Raw genomic sequence first — 15,400 nt, 5'->3', positions numbered from 1 at the left:
CTAGGTGATGCATGTTTAAGAATTTGAGACAACAGTGTGAAGCCCTGGCCCCTAAGTACTCTGGACAAGGAATACATTTGACACAGTTAAGTGGGAATTCCTTGATGCCCCAAGTTGTGTGACAAAAGAGCAGCCTTGTCACTGTGGAAGGGCAGCCCTAGAAGACCCTATAACTTATCAACCATCCGGGTGAAAAACTTGAGAAAACATAAAAAAACAATAAATGTAAATGAAATGCATGGTTTGGACTTTAATCTGTTGAAGCCTGAAGGTAAATAATGAATAACTCAGACACCAGTAAGAACTGGGTGACCCGTGAGTCACCATTGATAAATTGTTACAAAGTTAATGGCTCAAATAAAGGTTTCTGGATGGCGAGAAATTTTAATTTTACTTAAACAGGTGTAGTTGAGCAATGATTATATGTTGCTTATAGTTATATTTAGATATAAAGACTAGGGGAAAGCATTAGGCTTAACTTTGAGCAGCATTGATCGAGTGTATAACAAAGGCCATTTGTAATAAATTAATAATGGTCATTTGGTTTGTAAGTTTGTAACTCATGCAGCATAGAGGCCTCAAGAAGATGATCGGAATATACATTGAACAAACTCTGACAGCTCTGCTTTGTAGGTTGTGTGTAAATCTCTTCTAAGTAAGCTACAACAGATATTAAAAGTTGTGACACAATAAAAGTTAGGAGATTTAACTTCCCAACATAGTTCAGGGTAACATATCTGATGACTGATGGTAGACTATGCAGCATGCTTCGAGTCCCAGGGTAACATATAAGTTTATAACGTAAAGCATACATACTTCCAAAATGCTTGTCCTCAATTTCTCATCCGCTTAACAGCATCTCTGGCTTCGAATAAATTTACCATAAAAATTAAAACAATTGCAGGTAAATACTCACGCAGCAGTGGGCACGCCTGTGGTAAATTTCCAGTTGTAGACTCACGCGGCAGTGGGCACGCCTGCAGTTTTCTCGGCCTGGTAAACAGTGAACACAAGCCCTTACAAGTTACGATCATGACTGGAGACTGGAGTATGGCGTCTGCTGAGTGACGAGTCTAGACCGCCGGCGCCAATGAAAATCAAATTCGACTTGAAATTCAAGTTCACCGAATTTAATGGCGAACTCGAACGAATATGTTCGTCTGCCCTTGAAAATCGCCGAATTTCGAATTTAATGGTTCAAATTCGGCGAATCTGGTGACTTAGAAACTGCCCAGGAAGCCCTCCACTCGATCAAAAAGCTCCATAACAAATCTATCATCCTTAAAATTGATCTGTCCAGAGCCTTTGATCGTGCTTGTTGGTCTTATCTCCAGATTACCCTTACCCACATTGGCTTTCCCTATGCTTTCATCAATTGGATCATGGGCTATCTTACTTCTGTCTCCTACAGTATCCTCATCAATGGTGCTGCCTTGGGGTTCTTTCATGCGGATTGAGGATTTAGACAAGGTTGCCCTCTTTCTCGGTTGCTCTTTCTTCTCATTATGGAGGGGTTTAGCAGGTTGATTAAAAAAAGAAGAGAGGATGGCTCTTTGGCTGGTGTCTGGATCTCTGATATGTCATATCTAACCCATCTCTTATTTGTAGACGATGTTTTGATTTTTTTAAATGGATCCTTTCAAGACTCATATGCTTTCAAGTCCACACTATCCCTTTTTTGCAAAGCTACAGGTATGGAGCCAAATTTTGAGAAATCTACAATTATCACTGTAACCTGCCAGCCGAATGAAACAAGATTTGCTTGCCAACAATTTGACTATGTGCGGCAAGACCTGGATGCTGGCCTAAAATATTTGGGTTTCAGATTGAAACCAAATGGTTATCGAATAGTGGACTGGGCATGGCTCATTGCAAAGATTGAAAGCAGAATCAACATATGGCAACAACGATGGCTTTCTAGAGCAGGTAGGCTCACTCTACTCAAATTGGTTTTGGAAGCAATACCGGTTTATTGGATGTCGTTGGCCTGGATCCCCAAAGGCATCTTAAAAAGAATTCAACAAATCTGTTGTCATTTCCTTTGGAGAGGCCAAAGCACTGGTAGAACATTTGCTTGGGTTCGCTGGGATCGCATTGACAAACCCAAAAAACTGGGAGGCTGGGGCATAAAAAACTTGCAGTTATTTGCAGAGGCACTTGCTGCAAAATTGGGATGGCAGCTCATAAATTCCAGAAGCCTTTGGCAGGAGGTTACCTTCTACAAATACATCTATCCGCTCTCAGTCTTGGATTGGATCCGCAGCCCCTCAAATTCTACGACTAGTTCCTCTATAATATGGAAAGCAATAATTCAGTCCCTCCCCCTCATCAAGAGTGGACTGGCTTGGAAAATTGGTAATGGGGACCAAGTGAGGATTGGTCTGGATGCTTGGAGTGGCTGCAGAAATGCTCACATTCTTCCATGGCCACTCTGCAATTTTCTGCAGGTTGTTGGCTTCACCCACTTAGCGCAAATAGCAAACGCAAACCAGGACCATTGGCAGAATCAGAACTGGATGGATCACAGAATGCTCAACATTCCAGCATGTTGGGAAGAGGACTGGCAGAGGTTCATCGGTTCTCTCGAGGAGGCCAATGTGCGGATCTCAGATCATATCTCCGCAAATATCACGCGAAAAGCTCTGATGGACCCAAGGTTCAGCGCGATTTCTTCTCAAATGGGTTTTTTTTGCGACTTCTGAAACGTCACAGAAAAAAAGTTATAGCGAAAATGCCACGATGACCTGTTTGGAGCAGCGAAACCCTAGAATCCAAAGCTCTGATACCAAATGTTATTTGGGCCCTTGACCCCCTTGGCAGATACTCCCCCAAAGCAAGTTATGCGTCCTCAATGGCAACCAGACATTAGGAGATATTTCTTGGTGGTGGCGCAACCTTTGGAAATTAAAAGCCCCTCCTAAAACTAGGCTTTTCATGTGGTGCATCCTAATGGACAAAGCTCCCACAGAACTTATGCTAATGCACCCTGAATCCAACGACCCCTCCAGATGTAGTCTGTGTAAGCAGCAAGAGGAAGATTCAAACCATTTATTCCTTACCTGTCCAGTGTCGAGTTTCTTTTGGTCAAGGATCACGACCTCCCTAAATTTACACATTGTCTGGTCGGGGAAAAACATTGAGGCGGCTTGGCTCAGATGGTGGACGGAAGCGCAATCTCAAAAAGTTAGAAGCTTGCCATTGCTTATTTGTTGGGGAATATGGTTGAATAGGAACAAATCTATTTTTATGGATGCCAAGATAGATTGGGAATCCTCCTGTACTTCGATGATGGCCATTTTTAATTTGATCCTAGAGGACCCTGTCAGCAAACCCCCTCGGGTCATTACCCCGAAAACTATTGATACAAATTCCCCCTGGGGTTATTTTGATGGTTTAGCTCAGGCCGAAGGCTGTGGGGGGGGGGGGGGGGTGCGATTTTGCATATTGACAATGTTGTGTCCTATAGAATCCAAGTCAGCCTAGGTAGGGGCACCAACAATTATGCTGAATTGAACAGTCTTAAATATCTTCTCCTATTTGCAAGAGAACTAAATTGCCAAAAGATTCAGATTTGTGGGGACTCACAGCTCATTATAAACTAGACAAATGAAGTATTTCATTGTCACTTGCACACACTTAAGGATATTCTGACTGATATCATTACTCTAAAGTCTCAATTTGATTCCTTTACATGCTTACATATATGCAGTGATCCAAAATGGATCTTGGATAAACCTCTAAGTCTAAAAGACTTCATATAAGAGGTAAAAGGTGCTAAATGGCACAAATCCTTTGTAAATCTGAGTCAGATAAAGAAAAGGGTCAAAGGCAGAGTTTTATATAAATATCGCATCGGAAAGGTTCTAAAGGGAGGACTTAAACCAAAGGCTTAAGGCTCCCTGATTTGCGATCTCCGACATATTGCATCAGAGGTACACTGCCATATGATATCGGAACCCGGGTGAGCCGATTTGCGATTGCGATGAAGTAGATCGGCGATAATTATCGCATCGGAGTAGTCCATGGAAAGTGGTATAGACCCCCGGGCCGTTGCAATTGCGATATGCGATGTGCTGATAGCGCGATCAATGATCGGCGATCGAGATCGCACAATACAAAGGGGCCATGACATTGCGACTTGCGATATGCGCAGACCCAAAAGTTTATAGATGCGGGTTCATTTGTCTTTGAGATCCGTTAAGTTTGTTCAGCGGATTTTCATTGGATTTCTTTGTATTTCCATTGATTGGAGTGTTGTTCAGGTTTATCCATACGCAATGTGATTTGCGATACGCCGATAAGCGATATAGCGATAATGCTGATGAGGTGTCGATCAAAGTGATCGGAGGTCGGTAAATCGGATCGCGATGATACAAAGGGGCCAATGCACCATGCAACGTGCGATTACAATATGCGATCGAGGCATGAACCTGATAAGGATTATAAACGATTTCATATTATTTGAAGTCCGGGCTTAAGGCCCATGATGTGTTTTGTGTGCGTTTTCCTGTGTATTTCCATTATTTGGCTATTTTGGTCAGAGGAAGGCAAAACGATCAGGTGGCCATGCCCGCCGGTTCCTTTCCATTTGTAAACGGATTCTTGTAATGAAACAGTCGGTCTTCAATGATGGAGGCGACTGTAACTAATGTATTACAAAAAGCACAGGGAGCTCAATTGATAGGGACTGAAGGTTGTTGGGATTCGCTTGGAGGTCGAGCGAATCACTGATAACACAAAGAGGCAAAGTTATGCTCAGGAGAAGTGCAAAGAAGCCCAAGAGGCTCAGAGATGCTTGAATGCTGAGTGTAAGCCCAGAGGATAGCCACTAGAGCCGCAGAGCCAGAGTGTTTGACAGAGGCAGAGCCACTAGAGGTTGGAGGCAGAGCCAAAGAGCTCAAAGTTGACTTCTAAGAGCCATGATGTTTTAGTGAAGTTGCAGAACAACAAAGAGATCAAATGATCAAGCTATTGCTGATGTCCAAAGTGTGTTGAAGATAGAAGAAGGAGTTCCAGAGATAGTTAAGAGAGTTCTGAGGGAGTTGGTGCAAGCTAGAGCTCAAGATAGCTCAGAGCACTAATTGAAGGAGTCCAGTCCAGAGAAGCCTAGATCTGTCTGCAGAGTAAGGAAAACCAGGGGTAAGATGGCATTCTGAGCCCATTGGTTCAGTTGTAACCTAATGGAGTTAAGTGTAGCACTTGTAAAAGAATTGGAGCCATAATCCCAAAGAGCCTAATCGAGTTGATTAGTGCTCAAGGAGACGTAGCCCAATATATCAGGGTGAACTCCATATTATATTGTTATCTCCTGTGGTTTGCTTATTTGCTACTTTATTTACTGTTATATGCATTTCATATCAGTTCAAGCAAATGAACATAAGCACTTAACAGTTAAAGGCAAACAAAAGCATACACCTATTTCAAGCACTTTTAATTCTGCAATTATCAATCATAAGCATAGATCTGGGGAGTATATAAAAGCTTTGGAGTGGGAGAGGTTCTTGTAAGCTTACAAGAAGCCTTTAGTGCCCCATTTCAAATCAGGTGGTATCAGAGCTCCAGGATGATTAACCCCACCTTCAAAGAAGGTGATATCAAGGCAAGTTATACCAGAGCAGGTGGTATCATGATGCTTGATTGATCAGATCAGAATGCTTGATTGACAGAGCAATCTATTTGCTTGCTTAACTTGAAAGGTGTTTAAATAGTCGAGGATTGATTGTTTGATTATTGTAAAATGATTGTTGTTTGAGTTTGCAGAGGTGAAGGGAAAGCTACTGTTAGCTAAGTCCAAGAGAGGACAAGAAGGAAGAAGGGCTGAAGGCATTCTTCTTATTTCAAAGGACCTTAAGGCAATCCTTGAAGCACAAGAGATTTGTTGCAAAAGGTTGCTTGAATAAGCTCTTTGCTAATCTTGTTTGAAGTTCTTTTGTTCCTTCGGATAATGACAACTTCTACAAGTGAGTCCTCAAATTCTTCTTTCTTCACAAGAGTCTTTGATGAAGACATGAAGCAAGACTTGTTCACCATGATGGATATGGTGAGAGAAATGTATGAGGATGAAAGGAAGAGCATTAGACTTGGAGAGTAGTTGAATTCCATGAAGGAAGAGAAGCAGTTGCTTTCTGACAAATTGCAGGAAATGGAGAGGCAACTTCATATTGCAAATATGAACCTGAAAAGGATGCATGAGTTGGAGACACAACTCCTTGTTGCCAAAGAAGCCTTGGTCAAGTATCAACTTGAAGAAGAGGTAAACAATTCCTGCTTGTCTTCAAATTCTTCTAAGAATGTTTATTGTGGTTCTTTTGAAAAACATACCAGAGGCATAGGGTCCAAGTTAATGTCCAAGATGGGCTATGAAGGAAGAGGCTTGGGCAAACATGCGTAAGGTATTATTGAGCCAATAATGGTTGAGGAAAGGCCTAAGTATTTGGGTCTTTTCTATGGACAATCTTATGGAGAAAGTTCCAACGTTGCCATGAAGACAATTGAAATAGTTCCAAGAAGGAGTTTCATTTCAGGTCTTCTACCTCAAAAGTGTAAAGATTGTATTCATGGGGAATGCCATAGCTTGAAACATCATTTTTAGGAAGAAGGTGTTCATAAGCATACACTTGAACCAGAGAGTTGTGGAAACTCTGAAAGCATTGAAGAGGTTGATGGTGTTCCAAAGGGAGCTACTTCTTCATTCAATTCACCTCCTCAAGAAGGTAATAAAGGTGAAAAGGAAAGGTATAAATCTGGTTCTAATCATATTCCTTTTGATTATGTAAAGCATGATAAATTCCCATATAAGCATGGGAAAATAATTGCATGTTCCTTTTGTGGTTTGGATAACCATAATGTTTCTAGATGTTGGAAGAGAATGGCCACATACAAGAAACTTTTGAAGGAAAAGAAGCAAGAAGCCAAAGGTCCACTAGACAAGGCAAATCATGCTGTCAAGAGGATGCACATGTGTTGCACTTACTGCCATAAGCAAGGACACATTGCTGCAAAGTGTTGGACTTTGAATCCAACAATGCTTCCACGAAACTTGAAGAAGGTGGAAAGAGAGAAGGGCAGGAATGAAAAGAAAGATTCCATGATTGATGTGTTTTAGGATGATTCACATGTTGATGTTGATGTGCAGACAAAGGAAGGACCTTTGAAATGGATTGGTAAGAAATGGTTAGAGTTCTTATCCAATTAAGGTTGCATGTCTTTTGAAAATGCATCTATTTGCAATTCTTTGTTAATGGAATGCAAGTTGCAGGGCCTTACCAAGAAGGTGAATGGAAAAGTTGAGTAGGAGACTCACTTTATTGCTGCAACGTTATATTCATTTCAGCTTCGAAAGTACAGTGTACTGAAGCGAAAGTTGAAGGATGAAATGCATGAACATAGGGATGTTGATGATTTCCTTGTATTTGAACATGTATGTGTGATTAACTTGAAGGGTTGATAACTTTGTTTTTAAACATGCATGTAATGTTAATGTTGACTTGAAAAAAGTTGATTTAGTCTCCAAGATGGAGATAATGATGAAGTGTTTCATCTTTGAAAAAGAATCCTAAGGTTCTTTTTCTACATGCTTGACTTGAATGGTCAATTGTTTTAAAGGCATGTTTTGTTGGCTTGTTATCTAGTCGATCATTTGTATGCGGATGTAAAGACATGGAGGTGTTCACAAGATGTGAAATGTGAAATCTATTTCTTTTGTTGAAGCATGAGTTTAGGCCATCAAGTTGTTGTCTATAATCTTATTGTTTTTAACAGTTGTTGTTGACAATATGTCGAACAGGTACAAATGAAAATTTTGTAAAGCAGATGTAACTTCACAATGGTTTGAGCCACCTTGGATCAATGATCAAGGCATAGAAGTTCAAACTATCTTCTATGACCTTCTTAGTAGGAGTTCTGTAGGAAGTCAAGGAGGAAGACAGTTCTTCCCAGGAGAACAATCACATCCAGGAAGGGACTGTTCAAAGGCTTTGGTTCAGAGGCACTATGCAAGGCAAGTGTATGGAGGCTGAAAGAAGAGGGTGAGGTACTCTCATTTACTGTTCAGATCAATATATCAGTCTTTTGGAGTCCAAAAGCTTTTTAGTGGGAAGGCATGACCCAAAATGAATCTTGAATAAACCTCTAAGTCTAAAAGACTTCATATAAGAGGTAAAGGTGCTAAATGGCACAAATCCTTTGTAAATCCAAGTTGGACAAAGAAAAGGGTCAAAGGCGGAGTTTTATATAAATATCGCATCCTAAAGGTTCCAAAGGGAGGACTTAAACCGAAGGCTGAAGACTCCCCGATTTGCGATCTCCGACATATCGCATCGGAGGTAGATTGCCATATGATATTGGAACTCGGGTGAGCCGATTTGCGATTGCGATGAAGCGGATCGGCGATCGACGATAATTATCACATCGGAGTAGTCCATGGAAAGTGGTATAGACCCTCGGGCCGTTGCGATTGTGATATGCGATGCACCGATAGTGCGATCGACAATCAGCAATCGGCAATCGGGATCGCACAATACAAAGGGGCCATGACATCGCGACTTGCGATATGCGCGGACCCGAAAGTTTATAGATGCGGGTTCATTTGTCTTTGAGATACGTTAAGTTTGTTCAGTGGAATTTCATTGGATTTCTTTGTATTTCCGTTGATTGGAGTTCTGTTCGGGTTTAGCCATACACAATGTGATTTGCGATACGCCGAAAACCGATATAGTGATAATGCCAATAGTCAATCGAAGTGATCGGAGGTCGGTAAATCGGATCGCGATAATACAAAGGGGCCAATGCACCATGTGACGTGCAATTACGATATGCGATCGAGGCACAAACCCGATAAGGATTATAAACACAATTTCATATTATTTGAAGTCTGGGCTTAAGGCCCATGATGTGTTTTGCGTGCGTTTTCCTGTGTATTTCCGTTATTTGGCTATTTTGGCCAGAGGAAGGCAAAACGATCGGGTGGCCATGCCCGCCGGTTCCTTTCCATTTGTAAACAAATTCTTGTAATGAAACAGTCGGTCTTCAATGATGGAGGCGACTGTAACTGATGTATTACCAAAAGAATAGGGAGCTCAATTGATAGGGGTTGAAGGTTGTTGGGATTCACTTGGAGGTTGAGCGAACCACCGATAACACAGAGAGGCAGAGTTATGCTCAGGAGAAGCACAAAGAATCCCAAGAGGCTCAGAGATGCTTGAATGCTGAGTGTAAGCCTAGAGGATAGCCACCAGAGCCGCAAAGCCAGAGTGCTTGACAGAGGCAAAGCCACTAGAGGTTGGAGGCAGAGCCACAGAGCTCAAAGCAGACTTCTAAGAGCCATGATGTTGTAGTGAAGTTGCAAAATAGCAAAGAGATCAAATGATCAAGCTATTGTTGATGTCCAAAGTGTGCTGAAGACAAAAGAAGGAGTTCCAGAGACAGTTAAGAGAGTTATGAGGGAGTTGGTGCAAGCTAGAGCTCAAGATAGCTCAGAGCACTAATTGAAGAAGTCTAGTCCAGAGAAGCCTAGATATGTCTGCAGAGTAAGGACAGCCAGGGGTAAGATGGCATTCTGAGTCCATTGGTTTAGTTGTAACCCAATGGAGTTAAGTGTAGCATTTGTAAAAGAATTGAAGTGATAATATCAAAGAGCCTAATCGAGTTGATTAGTGCTCAAGGAGACGTAGCCCAAGATATCAGGGTGAACTCCATATTATATTGTTGTCTCTTGTGGTTTGCTTATTTGCTACTTTATTTACTGTTATATGCATTTCATATCAGTTTAAGAAAATGAACATAAGCACTTAGCAGTTAAAGGCAAACAAAAGCATACACCTATTTCAAGCACTTTTAATTCCTCAATTATCAATCATAAGCATAGATCTAGGAAATATATATAAGCTTTGGAGTGGGAGAGGTTCTTTTAAGCTGACAAGAAGCCTTTAGTGCCCCATTTCAGATCATACAGGGAAAGGAATGAGATCGTTGATCGTCTTTCCAAAGCGGCAGCGCAACTGAACAGAGGTCAATGGCAGATTCAGGAATTCAGGGAAGGCACTTTCTACAGTTATTACCACCGACCATTCATGGACATGAATGGGCTCATTACTGAATGATCTCTAGATCATCCAGTTTTTTCTCTTTTTTTGGTTCTATGTACATATTTTTCATCGTTGTTGTTTGGGACAAAACTCAGTTATTATCCTTTTTCTGATGTTATTTGGACTTCTCTGAAGTTTATTATCAGCTACATCATGATGACTTTTTGTAAATTTTATATATACTACTTTGATCCGCTCCTTAAAGATAGCATCTCATACATGCAGTTTTATACAACATGTAATTTTCTTATCTTATTAAACAAAAATTATGCTTTTTCCATGGAAAAAAAAAGATTAAGAAAGGTTCTTCCAACAATAATCTCTAAAAACCAAGGGGGTTTATGCAACATTGTGAAATCCTAGATAATGTAATACTGGTACAAGAGGCCATACATTCAAGCAAGGAAAGTGGGGAACTTGGCATCGTCATCAAGCTAGATATGGCCAACGCATTTGTTTGGGTAAGACACTCTTTCCTTTTCTTAGTAATGGAAAAAATTAGATTTAGTGAGCAATTCATAAGATGGATAAAGGCTTGCACTAGCACCTCTTGGATACCTCCCCTTGTTAATGGTAGACCTTCAAACCTTTTCACTACCTCAAGGGGTCTTAGGAAGGGGTGTCCTCTCTCCATGCTATTATATACTTTGGTTGCAAATAGTTTGAGCAAGAACTTGAAAATGGCAAGATCAAAGGTTGGTTCAGGGGCCTTAGCACTGTTAGAAACATTAGCACTCCCAATTTGTTAATGATATGTTTTCAATGGGAGGGGCCTAAAAAATCACCATTGATTGTTTTAAAAGAATGTTGGACTCATATTCTGACTTATCATGGGGGTTGATGAACAAAAAGAAAATCCACTTATATGGTTGGAATTGCACGGAGGAAACAATGTAAGAGATTGCCAATTCTCTAGAATTTCAAGTCGGAATAGGTTGGAGGCATTTCAAATACCCAGGAATCCCCATTTCACTAGGATCAATGAGCATTGAGGATTGGAATGAAGTCCTCCAAAAGATAAAAAAGAAAAGAAAAGAAAAGAAAATGCAACCATGGGGGGTGCAATGGCTCAATATTGTAGGTCAGGTAGTAATGATTAAAGCAATCTTTTTTGTTTTTGCCAATATACATGTGCTTTGGTCTTCTTTCCTCTAAAGGAGTGCTCAATCAAATAAGTGCCTTCATCTAAATTTTTCTTTGGAAAGGAGGGAAAAATAATGAAAAAATAGTTCATCTGGTGTAGTGAAATATGGTTCGATTGTTGAAATCTCATGGGGGGGTAGCAATAAAAGATCAATATTTTATGAATCTTGCTTTTAGAGCTAAGATAGCGTGGAGGTTGTTACTTGACTCAAAGCACTGATGGAAGTAGACCTTCTTGAGAAAATGCTTCCATAAGACACGTCTACTCAGAGTAGACTCAGTAGTTTAGTCTAGAACAAGTTCCAAATTTTGGAAGTTGTACAAAGAAGCAACCCTAATTATGTTTGAGCACTTAAGCTGGGAAGCAAGCAATGGAGTGCACATTAAGTTGTGGCAAGATAAATTCACTCCAAATGGTCCATTGGGGAATCAAGAAGAATTTCGTGAATTAGCATACTAGATGCATCAAGAAGGGTACACAAAACTCAACATTCTTAAGATGGAATGATTAGGGGATCTGGTCCGGATGGTTGTGCCCCAACCTCCCTCCCAATCTTCATCATTAATGGAACCTACACATTCGTAATATCAAAGGGATGGCCCCTATCTCATCCTCAACTCACGATAAGCGAACATGGAAGTTGAGTCCCCTCCATTGTTATGCAATAAAAGAGGTCTACGCTTCCTTAGTTAAAAATTGCCTCACCCGACCCCAAATAAAATGTGGAAGGATATATGCCATAAAGACGATATACCAAAAGTAAATAACTTTTGTTGGACCTTGGTTCACCAAATTATCTTAATAGCTAAAAATATGAAAAATGAAACATTTTAGGTCCATCAAGATGTCCTCTTTTCTTGGCTTCGAAGGAGAGAATTCCCCACCTATTTGAACTTTGTTCCTTCTCTCTAGATGTTTGGCAGACAATTTATGTGAATCTTACTTATATTGAAGTAATTCCATAGACCTGGACTGAGATTTTGTAACTTGGAAAAATAAGTTTCCCTAGCCTCTAAAGTTTTCATCTCTTATCATCTGATGTTGGTCAACTCTTCCCAAATATATTTGTTGGTCAGTGTGGCTAGCTAGGAACAAGAAGATTTTTAAAGATGAAAAGTCACATCTTCTAAAAGTGGATAATAAATCATTAAACTTTATGTTTGAATTAATCACGACTCGAGGATTCAAAGCCTTATAGTTGGACAAAATCAAACCAACTGAAAGAGAATGGCTTAAGGCGGGGAAACCAAAAGACCATGCTAGCAGCTTCAAGTCATGCCCAGTTGGAAGGAGATTCGTTGTATTAGACAAAACTTGATGGAATTCCAAAATTGGTGTTCAAGTAAAAGCAATTCTCTTTGTTTTTTTATGGTGCCTCGAAAGGAAACCCACAGGGTGGTAGGAGCAGGAGGTGTGATCCTTAAAGAAGAAATTGAGATTCAATACACTTGGGGACTAGGCACTGCTACCAATGATCAAGCTGAATTTTTAGCTCTTTGGAAAGGATTATAATTAACGATTGAAAATATAATTTTAAAACTCATGGTTTTTAGTGATTCACTAATTGTAATCCGTCAAGTATGGGAAACGAAAGGACTTCATAACGATAGTCTCTCCCCTATATTGCATACGATTGTTATTCAGCTTTAGAAATTCAAACAAACTGAATTCTATCATGTCCCAAGGCACCTGAATCTTACAAACGGAAGCATTGGCCAATAAAGGGACAAGTATGGATGGATTTTAGAGTTGAATAATCAAAATTCTCAAATGCTCAACATTCATGACCCCTCTATATGGCAAAGAATAAATAATCAAGGGCCCCAAAGGTTATTTAAGTGTATTGGTATATGAGGAAATAGGAGTTCGGGAGCACTTGATGTTGGCTAAGAATTCACCTCGTCGTTCAACATAGGTCTTCATGGTTCAACAACAAGCATTTACTATCTCGTCCTGAATGTCACCTCTTTAGTAGTCCTACTCAAACTACCTTCATAGATGGCACATGATCCCAACTCAACAAGTGCACAGATGTCTATATATCCTCCTAAACAATATCAATATATGGATTTTAAAGGGTCGATATCATCAACTCTGCGACCTCATTCATTTCACCTTATATTATCATTAATTCTTCCCTATTTATGTATCTATTCACACACTCTATAAGCATATCGAAGCAATTTGGGAACAGGTGATCCAATCATGCAATTAATGGCTTCAAGGATAATGTACATTGGTCGAGGAGAAAATGGTAGGCTTGGCTCCAGGCTCCTAAGGCCTATATATTGGTAAACAAACAATATTTTGTTATGTTGAGGATATGAGTATGGGAGGATGTCATGCCAAAATAGACTCGGTGATTAGAGCCTATTTCTTTGCACTGAGAAGAGTGCCTCCATTTTGGAGTCAAGTTTCATCGAGGTGTAGTCTCCTCATGGCGAATATAGGTTCTTCTTCTCATGATAATGAGTGGGTGCACGTGAATCTTCTCTTGAAAAAAGACTAGAAGCCATGAAAGGCCTCATGGGTGCTTTCAACTAGTGGAAAGAGGTAGAGGAGAAGGCACATAAATTCTTTCAGGAACTTATTAACACCAAACTGGAATTGATGCAAAGTAAAATGGGGTGGTTTCAAAGTGAAATTCGAACTAAGCTGACTATAATGAATTTCAAATTGGCCAAGGTGGAAGAGAATTATGTGACTAGAGTGAACTTGGCGACAACAGAGGTTGAAGCAAGCGAAATCTCAACGTAGAAAAAAGGAATGTAGGTCCCAAGTTTGAGCGACATGTTTGACTAATGAAAAAATATTTGAAAAAAGATTTCTTTGAATGATAAACTAGTCATTTGTGAATTGAACTTTTTTGTTTTAATTTGACTGATGTTATGTAAGTTGTGTTTGTTTCAAGGAATCTTTTATAGAGAATACAATACGCATCGCTTTAGTATTGTAGGCATAAAATGCCACAAGAATAGGCTCCATATGTTTTAGGCATTTGAAGGCAGAATCATCATGGATTTGGATGAATTATGTAAGGGTTCTGGCCTGAAACCCAGCTTATCTTTTAACTAGAAAATCCCTAATTGTCCCTTTGAAAAAATATATATATATATATATTCTATGAATTTTTTTTCTTTCTAAAGTTTCTAAATTTTAGAGCCCAAAGAGTTACCTCAATTGGTTGAGTCCTCGTCATTAAAGCACTCTTGATGTCAAAGGAACTTAGCTCAAGTGGTATGGTTCATGATTTGTGTGCTAAGTAGTGTGGGTTCAAGTCTTGAGAGACATGTTGGCCCTTGTGGCATTTAAGAAATATTGGCTCTACCAGGTTGAATAGTGGCAGTCGTTTCTACGTAGTTACAGATTGTGCCTAGTGGAATGTACTCATTATTATTTAAAAAGAAAAACAAGTTTTTTTTTTTAGAAGAGAATCAAAATATTTTACAATATCTTGTTAAGTAAATAATAATTCTAAATTTTTAAGTGTTAATAAATTTGTAATCCTTTACCTCATTTCATATTGCCACACCCAAAAAATAAAAGCAGTGAGATATGTATAATTGATAAGTGAAAATCCTCAATAAATATTGAATTCTAAATGGTTGATTCTAAGTATTTTCTATAAAATTATTTTCTTATTAATAGTTTCAACATTTTTGAGAAAATCAATTTTTTTTTTTTTTTTTTAATTCTAAATATTTTTAAGCATTGATAAATTTGTGTCTTAGTTTATATTCTAAACCCTGTTTTTAAATAATTTCAAAATTTCTTATTCCATGCTTTTCCAAATAATAATAAATTTGTCTCGTGTTTTAAAATGCCTTGCATTTGGCATATGAGCTAAGTGCAATGACATTAACAAACTTTAACTATGATGTACATAAAAACCATAATAGTATAAAAAGAAATACTTGTTATCATATAGTTCTAGCGTATCTCATTCTATCTCTATCAAAAGTATGTAGATTCGATATTCATTGGATACAAATTTTAATGCCAAGAATCAAATATTTCTTGCTATAGGAGATATCGTCGTGGTCCTTTCTCTGTAGATATTGAAGAGCATTAGAGGGAGAATAATTATGAAGAATTGAGGAGCAAAGAAAGAAGATATCTTTGGGTGGTTATTCACAAAGAGGTTAATTACATCCTCATCCTCTCTCTCATC

The sequence above is a fragment of the Pinus tabuliformis genome, chromosome 8 (genome assembly GCF_031772625.1).
Source record: "Pinus tabuliformis cultivar Carrire ecotype Pingquan chromosome 8, CPIR1, whole genome shotgun sequence".
NCBI classification, from domain to species: Eukaryota; Viridiplantae; Streptophyta; class Pinopsida; order Pinales; family Pinaceae; genus Pinus; species Pinus tabuliformis.
Note: the sequence above shows the minus strand (reverse complement) of the source record.